This window comes from Papio anubis, chromosome 13, assembly GCF_008728515.1.
Source record: "Papio anubis isolate 15944 chromosome 13, Panubis1.0, whole genome shotgun sequence".
In the NCBI taxonomy this organism is placed as follows: domain Eukaryota; kingdom Metazoa; phylum Chordata; class Mammalia; order Primates; family Cercopithecidae; genus Papio; species Papio anubis.
In genome coordinates, this window is record NC_044988.1 from 103,037,302 (window position 1) to 103,050,287 (window position 12,986).

At 50.3% G+C, this 12,986-nt stretch overlaps 1 pseudogene; it reads right to left on the minus strand.

Moving 5' to 3' along the window:
• Nucleotides 1-1,056: 1,056 nt before the first annotated feature.
• On the minus strand, nucleotides 1,057-12,769 carry LOC101010378 (annotated as a pseudogene).
• Between the last annotated feature and the right edge of the window lie 217 nt (nucleotides 12,770-12,986).

The following is a 12,986-nucleotide window of genomic DNA, read 5'->3' on the forward strand; positions in this document are numbered from 1 at the left end:
AATGGAAACTGACAAGCCTAAATAACATTCCTTAAGTAGTTTCTGATCGCTATAATATTGCAGCAATTTGCAGATGAAATAAAACTGATTTTTGGAGGGGTAAAAACCTAACAGATCTTGCTGAAAGGAAAATACTAGAACACTGATTCAACTATTTCAAATAAAGACTTCCTATCGGAGATTCTAAGTAATATGAACGTTTAAAAATATATGCCAGTAGGCTCCCACCCAAAATACATAAAAGTCTTACCTATGGAATCCATCATTTACAAGGATTTATACATAAAGATTCATTTGGTGGCTTTCAAATTCAAAATTTGAACATTTTCATGGGATTATTTCCAACCCTAAGAAGCAAAAAGGAAATCTCCATTCAATTCCATTCTCTATCATGTGACAGCCACAGAATCAAAAATACATGCAACAGAACTTTTCACATCCTCCTGTCTGCATTACAGAGATTTGGTTTTTTGCCCACAGAGTCCATATTGCAAAGGTATAAAGTGGTCTATCCACCAAAGTATTTTACAGACGATGGCAATGAAAGCAAGGATCAATTCTAATTAGCTCAATCTAATTCGTTCTTCAGATGAGAGACTTGTCTGCATGGCTGTTTTCGTGGAGGGAGGACAGCAGGAAGTTGCTGTCCACCTGGACTAGTAGAATACACAACCCAAGTGGAGATTTATTCTGACATTTTCCAGAACAACTCTACAACTTCTTATTAACTCTTTATGCCATCTACAAGACACAACACCCATTTATTGTCTCAATGTTAAGAAAACTGAGAATCCAGCAGTAAAGTGCTAACATGGAAGGAGAACGTTGTAAGATGTACTAGGGTAGGCTAATAACTCCAGCTATTTTCTTTCTTTTTTTTTTTTCTTCTTTTTTTGAGACAGAGTCTCGCTCTGTTGCCCAGACTGGAGTGCAGTGGCGCGATCTCGGCTCACTGCAAGCTCCGCCTCCCGGGTTCATGCCAACTACAGGCGCCCGCCACCATGCCCGGCTAATTTTTTGTATTTTTAGTAGAGACGGGGTTTCACCATGTTAGCCAGGATGGTCTCGATCTCCTGACCTCGTGATCCACCCGCCTCGGCCTCCCAAAGTGCTGGGATTACAGGCGTGAGCCACCGCGCCCGGCTACTCCAGCTATTTTCAAAGAACATTCAGACTGCTTCAAATTCTATTCAGAAAACTCTCTCTCCAAGCTTTTTATTTTTTGCCTCTTTTAAATGAGCTGAAAGCTAACTATATAAACAGATGCTTGGAGCGGGAGAGGGTCTCACCTCTACCCAAACTTTCAGAAAAATTTGCTTCTACAAAACTTATCAACAAATAATCCCGCTCCACTACCTTCAGATAAGGTGGCAGGTCAAATTAATTTGTTTGCCCCTTAATTTGTTTTACTGATCTTCTGAAACCCCTGCCTCATCATCCCAAACAAAACTTTCTAGTATTTCAAAGGAGTTTAGTAAGATTCTGGTATTATAAATTCAAACTCAGTACTGCCATCTGTTACATTCTATTTTAAAATGGAATCATTTTCCTGCCGAATAAAAATATCTTCCCAGGTCACTGGCTTGTTCTGAGTAGATGTTGTGGTCCCTACTGGAGGTTCTTTTCCAGCGTCAACCTTATACCCAAAACCATCCTCATTTATTGCAGGCATAGTGCTTGATCTCGCAGAAAGATATGCATGTTGTCTGATCTGTCAAGACTTGTGTGGTTGTCAACGATAAAGCTTGGAGTCCCCAGAAGGATCTTGACTGTGAAAGGACTTTATATGTTTAGACATAAACTGAGAGTTGGTGAATGATTTGCCACAGGCCAGACACTGACACCTTCCCTCCCCTATGTGATGAATTTCATGCTTTGTGCGGTATTTTTGCAAGAAGAAACACCTTCTCACAGTAATGGCACAGATACTTCTTCTCCCAAGAAAGAATGTGAAAATGTCTCCGCAAGCTTGTCAGACAGACATATGACCTCTTGCATACGATACAGCTATACCCTTCCATCTACTCTGAACTCATAGTGATCATCATGTGTTACTTTCATATGTTTGTTTTTTTGCCATCTCGCTGCCAGACGTTTCTGGTATTTCATTCTCAAGTCTGGCCTCCCCTTGATCAGGGTCATCTTTGACAGTGATCACTTTGTCGTAAGTATCTTCATCGATATTTGCATAAACCTTGCAACTAGTCGATAAGCCTTCCCTCCATTAGATGCTTGGATCCTAAGTCTGGATCATTTGTATTTCTAGTAGTTATATCTGAAATTTTTAAGGAATTGGAAAGCAGTGCTTGGAGAAGTGTAAGAACCTGCATCTTCTATATTCATAATCCATCAATCTGGTATTTGAGGAGGTATCAGCCCAGCCACTGAGAAGAGCTGATGGAAGTAGGTCCTAGAAGCCGAGGGAATATTCTTGTGGGTCCAGAATTTTCGGTCTTCCATGATCATGGGAACATCACAGAAGAGTCCATGGCCATGTTGCTCATTCGAGGAGGTCAGCAGACTGCCAGCGTATTGACTGTCTGTAGCAGAAATCAGTTTTCTCCTCTCCATGCCTGCTTCACAGAGCCGCCGCTTCTCCTTCTTGGGTCACAGGGAAGGCTGGGAGTCCCCCAGCAACAAGAAGGGCGCTCCCCGGCCATTCCATCCCTTCCTTAAACGTCGCTCCAGTCTTGGTTGATGTGGATGCAGCCGCCGCCTCATTATATTTTTTAAAAAACATGAAAAGTCATGTCATATTCTAGCCATATAACAAATGAACCAAGAACTGTTTAGGATCCCAAATTCCAAACACAGCCAAAAGCGTGTAGCCAATGTCTTAAATTCCAAGTCATTGGTTCAGATGAAACCTGGGAAGCTAAAAATCCAATAAATCCCATTTTTAGGAAGAAGGAAAAAGCACCCTGCCACAAGCCAGCAAACTCATCCTACCTGTATGTTCACAGGGATGTGATGTGCAAAGCAAACCCTGACGTGTAAAGGCAGCTAAGACAAAGAGCTGGCCAGGTCCCTGCCCGGCCATCCCCCATCACAGTATCTGCTGAGGCTGCAGAGCAGAGACCCAACGCACAGACACCCAACCTGCAGGGCACGGCCGGGGCTTCTACCCAAAACCAGCTGTGCCAGGTGCCATCCTGACACCTGCTCACCCTGACAGCTGCCCGCCCAGGAGAGCAGAACACGGTGGGAGATCCAGGGCCTTCCTCGGAAGAGCACCGGGAGATCCCCTGTCTCCTCCGCAGGTTCCCTCTCTCCAGGCCAGGCCTGCCCTTCACAGCACAGAGTTCACCCTTGGTGTCCCCAAGACTCTGCACTTCTTGGGTGGGCCGGTGTCTCTCTGACTTTCTCTCTTTGGGCTTTCCAGTAACCCTGGCCCTGCAGGGCAGTTCTGGCACTTGGGGAAGCCTCTAGAAAGACCGTGGGCAGAGGCAGCGATGACCCAGGCCCACCCAACCCCAGAGAGCCCTGGGGACATGCCCTGCCTTCCGGGAGAACTGCCTGGTGCCCCCGTCAAGCAGATCCTGGGGGCCCTGTGTGGGGGTCAGATCCCTCTCCTCAAGGAGCCCCCTTGGCTCTGGGGGAACCAAGTGTGGGTGGTCGGCATCAGCCATTGCCCATGCGGGCACACTGAGGACCAGAGGGGCACATCCAGCCTGGGAAAGCCAGACCATGCGAAGCTCTTGGCATCGTCCTCACCTGCTCCGTCAGCAACACCACCCCCCGGGGGGCAGCTGGGTGACCCCATCTCACAGCAGGGCAAACAGGGCTTCAAAAAGTCCCTGTGCCAAGCAGAGCTGGGACTCGAGGCCACCGGATTTGGTGCAGAGGAGAGAACTTGGATCCAGGGACAAGCTCTGCCAGCAGGAAGGACAGGACTGGGTGATGGGAGCCAGTTTTGGAATAAAAATCTGCAAAGGAGCCATCTGTCCAGAAAGTGCCACAGAAACAGAGTTCTCAGTGGCAGCCACCATTCCTTGAGGGCCTCCCATGTGTCTAGCACTTTCCAGAGTGTTCTCTCTGATTCCTCCACACAGACCTAGCAAGGGCAATGACTGCCGGGCCTGGGCTGCAATGGTGGGCTGGGCTGCAGTGTTGTGGCTGGGCTGTAGTGGTGGACAGGGCTGCAGTGAGGGGGCTGGGCTGCAGTGGTGTGTCTGGGCTGCAGTGAGGGGGCTGGGCTGCAGTGGTGAGGCTGGGATTCAGTGTTGGGGCTGGGCTGCAGTGGTGGGGCTGGGGTGCAGCGGTGTGTCTGGGCTGCAGTGGTGGGGCCAGGCTGCAGTGGTGTGTCTGGGCTGCAGTGGTGGGGCCAGGCTCCAATGGTGGGGCTGGGCTGCAGTGAAGGGGTTGGGCTGCAGTGGTGGGCTGGGCTGCAGTGGTGGGTCTTGACTGCAGCAGTGGGGCTGGGCTGCAGTGAAGGGGCTGGGCTGCAGTGGTGGGCTGGGCTGCCATGGTAGGCCAGGCTGCACAGGTGGGACTGGACTGCAGTGGTATGTCTGGGCTACAGTAGTGGGGCTGGATTGCAATGGGATGTCTGGGCTGCAGTGGTGCATCTGGGCTGCAGTGGTGGGACTGGGCTGCAGTGGTGGGTCTGGGCTGCAGTGGTGGGACTGGGCTGCAGTGGTGCATCTGGGCTACTGTAGTGGGGCTGGGCTGCAATGGAATGTCTGGGGTGCAGTGGTGTGTCTGGGCTGCAGTGTGGGGCTGGGCTGCAGTGGTGGGGTTGGGCTGCAGTGTGGGGCTGGGCTGCAGTGGTGGGGCTGGGCTGCAGTGGTGGGGCTGGGCTGCAGTGGTGTGTCTGGGCTGCAGTGGTGTGTCTGGGCTGCAGTGTGGGGCTGGGCTGTAGCGGTGGGGCTGGGCTGCGGTGATGGGGCTGGGCTAGCACTTCAGGTGTGGGTCTCTCAGGCCTGATAAACCAAATGCCCTGCACCAAGGAATCCACATAGAAGCCTGACGGGGGTGGCTACTGATGGCTCAGGCTTCTGCACCACTTGCCCTGGGATGTGGGGGCTCCGTGAACCCTAGTATTGTTACCAGAAAGGAGTCCCAATCCATACCCCAACACAGGGTTCTTGGATCTCGGCTGACTATACTAACACTTATTTCTGGATATATGTTAAACAACAGGTGAACTGTTTGTGAGTTTTCCAAGAAAGGGGAGGGGATTTTTCTGAACTGAGGGTCCCTCCCCTTTTTAGACTATATAGTGTAACTTCTGGACGTTGCCATGGCATTTGTAAGCTGTCATGACGCAGGTGAGAGTGTCTTTTAGCAGCTAATGCATTACAATTAGTGCATAATGAGCAGCGAGGACGACTGGAGGTTACTTTTGTCGCCATCTTGGTTTTGGTGGGTTTTGGCCGGCTTCTTTACTGCTTCCTGTTGGATCAGCAGGGTCCTGGTGACTTGTATCTCGTGATACTAAACCTGCCAACCTCCTATCTGATCCTGTGACTAGGAATGCCTAACCCGAGAATGCAGCGCGGAAGGTTCAGCCTCATTTTTCCCAGCCCCTACTCAGCATGGAGTCGCTCTAGTTCACTCGCTGGTGACAGCGATGATCTGTCCTTTACTGGGGCTCAGCCTTCACCCACTGAGGGACTCTGGATGGGAGAATGTGTTTGCTTGGCAGGGATGCCCAGCCGAATTTCCCAGCCCCTCTTCCAAGACACTGAGACTGGAGAGGAGTGGGGGGTTCTAGATGGGGGTGGGCATGAGAGGCTAGTGATGGCTTCCTTTTCAAGAGGGGATTTAGGCTGCAGGAGGACAGCTTTGACCATCTATGAGTTCATGTCTGTTCCAACCAATCAGTACCTGTTACTTGGCCACCTCTGACCCCCCAAACTGCCTTGGAAAAGCCCTACCTATAAGCCTTTGATGAAATGATTTGAGTACAAACTCTCTCTCCCACGTGGTGTGGCCTGCCTGTGTCTATTAAACTCTTTACTGGAATACAAGGTCTTTATTTGGGGAGGAGGCAGGAAGAACCCCTTGGGTGGTTACAAAAGGCAAGATGAAATTCCTTTGAAAGGCAGAACTCCAAAGGAAGAGGTGGGGTCTATGTGTTTCTTCTGCCACCTGAAATAATTGAAAGCCTCAACATCCAATATTACAGAGTTCTAAGTTTGAGGACCACCCCTCAGAAAACACAGACTCTAAAGGAATGGGCTCAGTGCTCTGAGATGGAGGGATTAGGGCTTCACTTAAATGGGAAAATACAAGGTTTAGCATGATTACATTTTCCACGTAAGATTGGCTTATGAGTTGCAGCAATTTGTTTGGTTATATCTTGTTCCCTTCGGGAAAAGTATATTTAACATACTGTTTTATGGTATTTGATAGGCATGGTGTCTTCTGTGCCATCCGGTCTGAGTTGGGTACAAGAAAATAAAGAAGTTAATTTGTAACAAAAGGTCAGGAACTAGGAAAGGGAAGGGGTCTTACATCTGGTGCCATTTAATCTTTCATAGCATTTTACAAAACAAGAAAGGAAGAGCGTTAATCTATAATTAGAGAAGCAAAGTTCACAGCGACTTGCTGCTTGACCAGGGTCTCACAATCACGTTGCTTCGGGGCTCAAAGTAATTTAAAGCTCCAACAGCTTTAATTTGACGAGCTTATTGTTGACAAAAAGTCAAACTCTGCAAAATATTTGAAGAGATTTATTCTGAGCCAAATCTGAGTGACCATGGCCAGAGACACAATCCTCAGGAAGTCCTGAGAACATGTGCCCAAGGCAATCTGGGCACCACGCCAGGCGCAGTGGCTCAAGCCTGTAATGCCAGCACTTTGGGAGGCCGAGGTGGGCGGATCATGAGGTCAGGAGATCGAGACCATCCTGGCTAACTCGGTGAAACCCCGTCTCTACCAAAAATACAAATAATTAGCCAGGCGTGGTGACAGGCGCCTGTAGTCGAAGCTGCTCGGGAGGCTGAGGCAGGAGAATGGCGTGAACCTGGGAGGCGGAGCTTGCAGTGAGCTGAGATTGCGCCACTGCACTCCAGCCTGGGCGACAGAGCCAGACTCCATCTCAAAAACAAACAAACAAACAAACAAAAAAACACATTGGTTCCGTCTAGAAAGGTGGGACAACTCGAAGGTGGAGCGGGGAGGTTCCAGGTTAGAGGTAGATTCAAATGTTTTTTATTGACAATTGGTTGAAAGAGTTATCACTAGAAAGGAATGTCTAGGTTATAAGGGGTTGTGGAGACCAAAGTTTTATCATGCAGAGGAAGCCTCCAGGTAGCACGCTTCAGAGAGAACAGATTGTAAATGCCTCTTATCAGACTTAAGGTCTGCGTTGATGTTTCATGCTGGTCAGCCTTTGCTGAATTTCAAAAGGGAGGAGGACATAGATGAGGCATGTCCACCCCCCACCCCCCCCCACCTTCTCTTCACAGCCTGAACCAGATTTTCAGGTTAACTTTGGGTTGCCCCGGCCAAGAGAAGGGGTCCATTCAGATGGTTGGGGGAGTGGGCTTAGAATTTTATTTTTGGTTTGCACTATTTTCAAGCTTTTAACACCATGAGCCATATTCTGCCAGGTGTGGCCCTGGGGAGGGGCCCCTTACCATGTGATGGGAGGTGCTACCACGGCTAGGCAGCTACTCGCCATCAGGCCACAGAAGAGCCTCTTGGACCTAGGGAAGGACCTGTGAGACTCTATGAAGAGGAAAAGTCAGTTTTGAATCAAACCCATTTTATAAATAAGAAAAATTAGAAAACTCTTCTCAGAAGGTGGCGGGGGTTGAGGAGGGGGACCCAGGGGCACCTAAAGGCTAATTCTTGCTAGAGTCATTTACATTTTAACTTAAATTTTCTAATGTTGTGAATAGACTTAATTATCTGTTCACAACTTTTAAAAATGGCTAAACATGGCTGAGCGTGGTGGCTCATGCCAAAATCCCAGCACCTTGGGAGGACAAGGCGGGTGTATCACTGAGGATAGGATTTTGATACCAGCCTGGCTGACATGGTGAAACTCCATCTCTACTGAGAAATACAAAAATCAGTCAGGTGCGGTGGCAGGTGCTTGTAATCCCAACTACTCAGGAGGCTGAGGCAGAAGAATCGCTTGAACCTGGGAGGTGGAGGTTGCAGTGAGCCCAGATTTCACTACTGCACTCCAGCCTGGGTGATAGAGTGACACCCGTCTCAAAAAAGAAAAAAAGAAAAAAAGAAGAAAAAAAAAAAAGCAATGGCTAAACATTATTTTTAAAATCAAAACCATTTCAAAGCCCTTACTTCACTGGATTCTCAGCCAGGGCTGCCCCCAGAGCAGAAGGCAGCTGTGGGAAGCAGAGGGGTGGCCTCACCTCCACCTGGAAGATTCCTGCTCAGATCCTGGGTCACCTGCCCCACTGATGATGCCCCAGCTGCTCCTGCTGGGAAGCTGAACTCAGAACCCACTCAGGTCTGGTCCCCACTCCGCCCCCAGCACCCCTAGTGCGGTCATGTGGGAGGATGGGGCCCCAGGCTGCAGGGGCGGAAGCAGGTGGGTCAAGGCTCACTTCGCCCACCTGCAGGTGTTGGTCTTTGTTTTTTAAACCAAACAGAGCACAGAGGGGCGAGGAAGCAGAAGTGACTCAAACTGTGGGCGAGCCAGAGCCCGTGGAGGCGGCAGCTCTGTCAGCACTGGGGACATGCCCAAGGCTGGCTTTGGGGTCAAAGAATAATCAAAGATGACACTTTGGGGCTGCCCTCTCCCCAGCCCTCCTGGGCAAAGTCGGTGCATCCGAGGAGTCAGCCTGGACTCGAACCTCTGACACCCGACCGCTGCTGGCCTTGGTGCCAGGACCCGAAAGGGTGAGAGGACACAGGGAGGGGTGTGGAGGGGGAGAGCAGCCGGACTCTGCCCAAGCAATTTAGGCGCCTGCCTCATCTGTGGTCCCCCACACCCCCAGCTCACCGAGCAGTGGAACAGCCCCTGGAAATCCCCAGGGAGATGGGGCCCAGGGATTTCGGTGAGGCCCTGTGCCCAGGCTGGCTGCACCCCACCTGAGGGAAGAGTCACTCCAGTCCCTCTGGGCTGGTCCATGTGCAACCACGGTAGGACACAGGTCATCTCCATTGAAACGAAGAGGGAGGAAGGGTGTGCCTCCCTGCTCCTTCCCCACCCTCGCAGGGAGGGGCGGTTGCCCTTAGCAACAGGATGCCCACATGGGATAATGGAAGTCTCAGCCTACCCCACCCCACCCCTCCAGGCCTGGTTTCTCCTGGGTGCAAAGGGTTACTTCAGAGCTGTCGGGCCTCCAGAGCAGCACATTAAATGTTCTGGAAACTAGGAGATGTGGCACTGCTGTACAACGGTCAGGAATAGCCATCCTGTCCTCCTGACCCAGGGAAAACCAACTTCTGTTTGGAAGGAGCACAGGGTGGCGCCTGGCCTTTGGAGTCAGGAAGAACCAGGCTTAAGTAGTAGAACTGCCTGACCTCCAGCTTGTCACTTCAGCTCCCAGGTCCGTTCTTGATTTGGGTTGACTGGGTGGGGCACATAAGAAGCTGCATTCATTCTTTCTTGCCCCTCAGGCATCCTGTGCTCTCAGGGTGCTGGGTGCTGTTTCAGGTCCCAGTACACAGCACAGAGGGAAGAGAGTGCCTGATGGCATGGTGATTGGTCTTAGTGGGGACAGCTAGACACTAAACCAGGAATTCTGTCACGCCAGTCGGTGATAAATTCACTTGAAGAAATTTCCACTTCCAGGCAAGGTAGAACAGATGCACCTGTCCCCATGCCCTATACTAAGGACAGTTAAAATCCCTGTATATTTCCCTGGATATCACACATACGTATATAACTACGTACGTAAATGTGTGTGTGTGTGTATATATATATATATATATCTCAAACACTAAAAGGTGGAGAGAAGAAGGCAGACCAGGTAGGGACCTTGGGACCTGAGGAATGACATGACAGGAGTTCCCTGGATTTTCTTTCTGCCTCATATATCTGTGACTGTGTGCTGGAGAAGCCAGCAACATGAAACACCAAAAGGCACAGACAAAAAACAACAACAAACCCAACAAGCTGGCCCTCAGCCAAAATAGCTAGGCAAGAAGAAGAAATAAAAGGTATCCAAATTGGAAAGGAAGAAGCTAAATTGTCCCTGTTTACAGATGACGTGATCTTAAAGAAAACCCTAAAGATTCCACCAACAAGCTGTTAAAATAAATGAAATCAGTAAAGTTGCAGGATATAAAACTAACATACAACAATCTGTAGCATTTCTATACCCTAACAAAGAAATCAAGAAAACAATCTCATTTACAATAGCTACAAAAAATACTTGCTAATAAATCTAACCAAGGAAGTGAAAGATCTGTATGCTGAAAACTATAAAACATTTGTGAAAGAAATTGAAGATACAAATAATTAGAAAGTTATCCCATATCTGAGATCAGGTGCCAAAAAAAAAGACATCCCATGTTCATGAATTGGAAGAATTAATATTGTTAAACTGTCCATACAACCTCAAACAATCTACAGATTTAATGCAATCCCTATCAAAATTTCATTGACATTTTTCACCGAAATAAATAAAATAATCCTAAAATTCGTATGAGGGAGTAACACCCGCTCCACAGTGGCCAAAGCACTGTCAGGTGCCACACGCAGCCTGTAGGGACATGTGGACTGCAGTACTGGCCCCACCTAAAGTACCGTAGAGGCCCAAGAGACATGAGCCAGGGCCATTTTAACTGTCAGTAATGGCCACAAAGACCCTTAAATAGCCAAAGCAATGTTAAGCTAAGAGCAAAGCTGGAGACAATATATACTTCAAAATATACTACAAAGCTATAATAATCAAAACAGCATGGGATTGGCATAAAAACAAACAGACCAAAGGAACAGAATAGAGAGCCCAGAAGTGAATCCAGGCATTTACAGTCAACTGATTTTTGACAGAAATGCCAAGAAACACAATGGAGAAATGATAGTGTCTTCAATAAATGATGTTGGGGCCAGGTGCAGTGGCTCATGCTTATAATCCTAGCACTTTGGGATGCCAAGGTCGAAGGACCACTTAAGGCCTTCCTCCAGGCTCCTGAAGAGACCTCCTCCATGATCCTTTGTTTAAGGGGAAGCTTCCTCAGGACCTCACTGTGGGGGCTGAAGGTGGCCGCCCCTCCAGGAACTTATGCCCCAGGCACTGAATTCCAGCTGCCTAAGTCTGTGTGCATGCGTCTTTGTTTCTGTGCATGTCTGCATGTCTATGTATCTGTGTGTGTGCATGTCTGCATGTCTATGTGTCTGTGTGTCTGTGTGTTTGCATGCATGTCTGTGTGTCTGTGTGTTCTATGTGTCTGTCTGTGTACTTCTGTATGTCTTTCTCTGTGCATTTTTGCATGTGTCTCCGTGTGTCTCTGTGCATATGTCTATATGTGTGTGTCTTTGTATCTGTGTCTGTGTGTGTCTGCGTGCATTGTCTCTTCAGGTGTCTTCCAGGCATTGGGTGTCCAGGTGTCCAGGTCTCCTCAGGTTCAGGTATTGTAATGGCGATCCTGTAAGGAAGAGGTGTGGCAGCGACAGGTGTGTTCCTCAGGTAATGCAGGTCTCTGCAGCGAGGGTGTGATTGTGGGTCCAGGTTCAGGTATCCGTATGTAACAGCAGGTCCTGTGGAGGGGACGCATGCGATCGCGTCCGTGCGTCCTTCCATGCAACGCGCGTCCTGCGGCGGGAGGGGTGCGTGACTGTGCGTCCGTGCGCGTCCGCATGTGTGCACGACGTGTCCCTGCATGAGCTGGGCATGGCGATCCCAGGTCCGTGCAATGGTCTGTCCCCTGCGGGAGGGAGGATAGTGATCTTTGCGGTCCGCGGTTCTCTGCGTCCACGTACGTAATGGTGCGGTCCTGTGGCAGGAGGGGGTGTGTGATCAGGCATCCGCGCATGCAACAGCGTGTCCCCGGCGGGGAGGAACGTGCGGATTCCGTCCGTGCCGCGACCTCCGCGTCCGGTGCAATACCGGTACGGCTCTGGTGGCTGGGAGGGCGTGTGGATCAGGCTCAGCAACCGCCGCGTCCCCAGGATCTGGGGGCGTGATCAGGCATCCGTGTACAACAGCGTCCTGTGGTGGAATAACGTGCGATCAGGTCCATGCGTCCTTCCGTGTAAAGGTCGTACGTAACGGCGTCCCGGTGCGAAGATAGTGCGCAACTTCAGGTCTGCGTCTCTCTTCCGTCCGTGCGTAATGCAGCAATCCCTGTGGAAGGAGGGGTGCGACGGCAGTGCGTCCTTCCAGGCATGTCCAGGCATACCAGCGAAGTCCTGCGGTGGAGGGTGTAATGGTGATCAGGCATCCGTAAGGTCTCTTCCATGCGTAACGGCGCGGTCCCTGGTGGCGCGGATGGGGGCATAAAATGATCAGGTGTCCGTGCGTGCAATCGACGCGCGGTCCCGGTGGCGGAAAGGGGGTACGGATCAGGTCCGCGCGGCAATTAGCCCGAACCTGTGGATGATGATGCGTATCCCAGGCATGCAACGGCGTCCTGCGGTATAAGGGCGTGATCGCGCATCCGCACCGAAAGCGTCTGGTGGTGATGTGAATCGCGCGGATCCTCATCCGGTAAGGACCTCCGCGTCCGCGTACGCACTATGCGGTTCCTGCATGATGGGCGCGGATCAGGTCCAGGCAACAACCTCCAGGCAAGTACGCACGTAACGGCGCGGTCCCCGGCATATGTGATGGGTGCGGATCTGCGGTTTGTGCGTCCAGGCATGCAATGGTGCGTCCCCGTGACCTGCGTGACGTGCCATCCGTACGCAATGGCGTCCTGCGTGGTGGGGAGGAAACGTGACCAGGTCCAGGTGTCTTCAGGTATGCATGTAATGGTGGTTCTGTGGCGGAGGGGGTATGTGTGATTGTGGTCTCAGGTGGTGCCTGCATGCAATGGTGGTGGCCCTGTGGTGGGGAGGTATGTGTGATTGCACCAGCGGTGTAATGGTATCCTGTGGTGGAGGGAATGCAGATCTG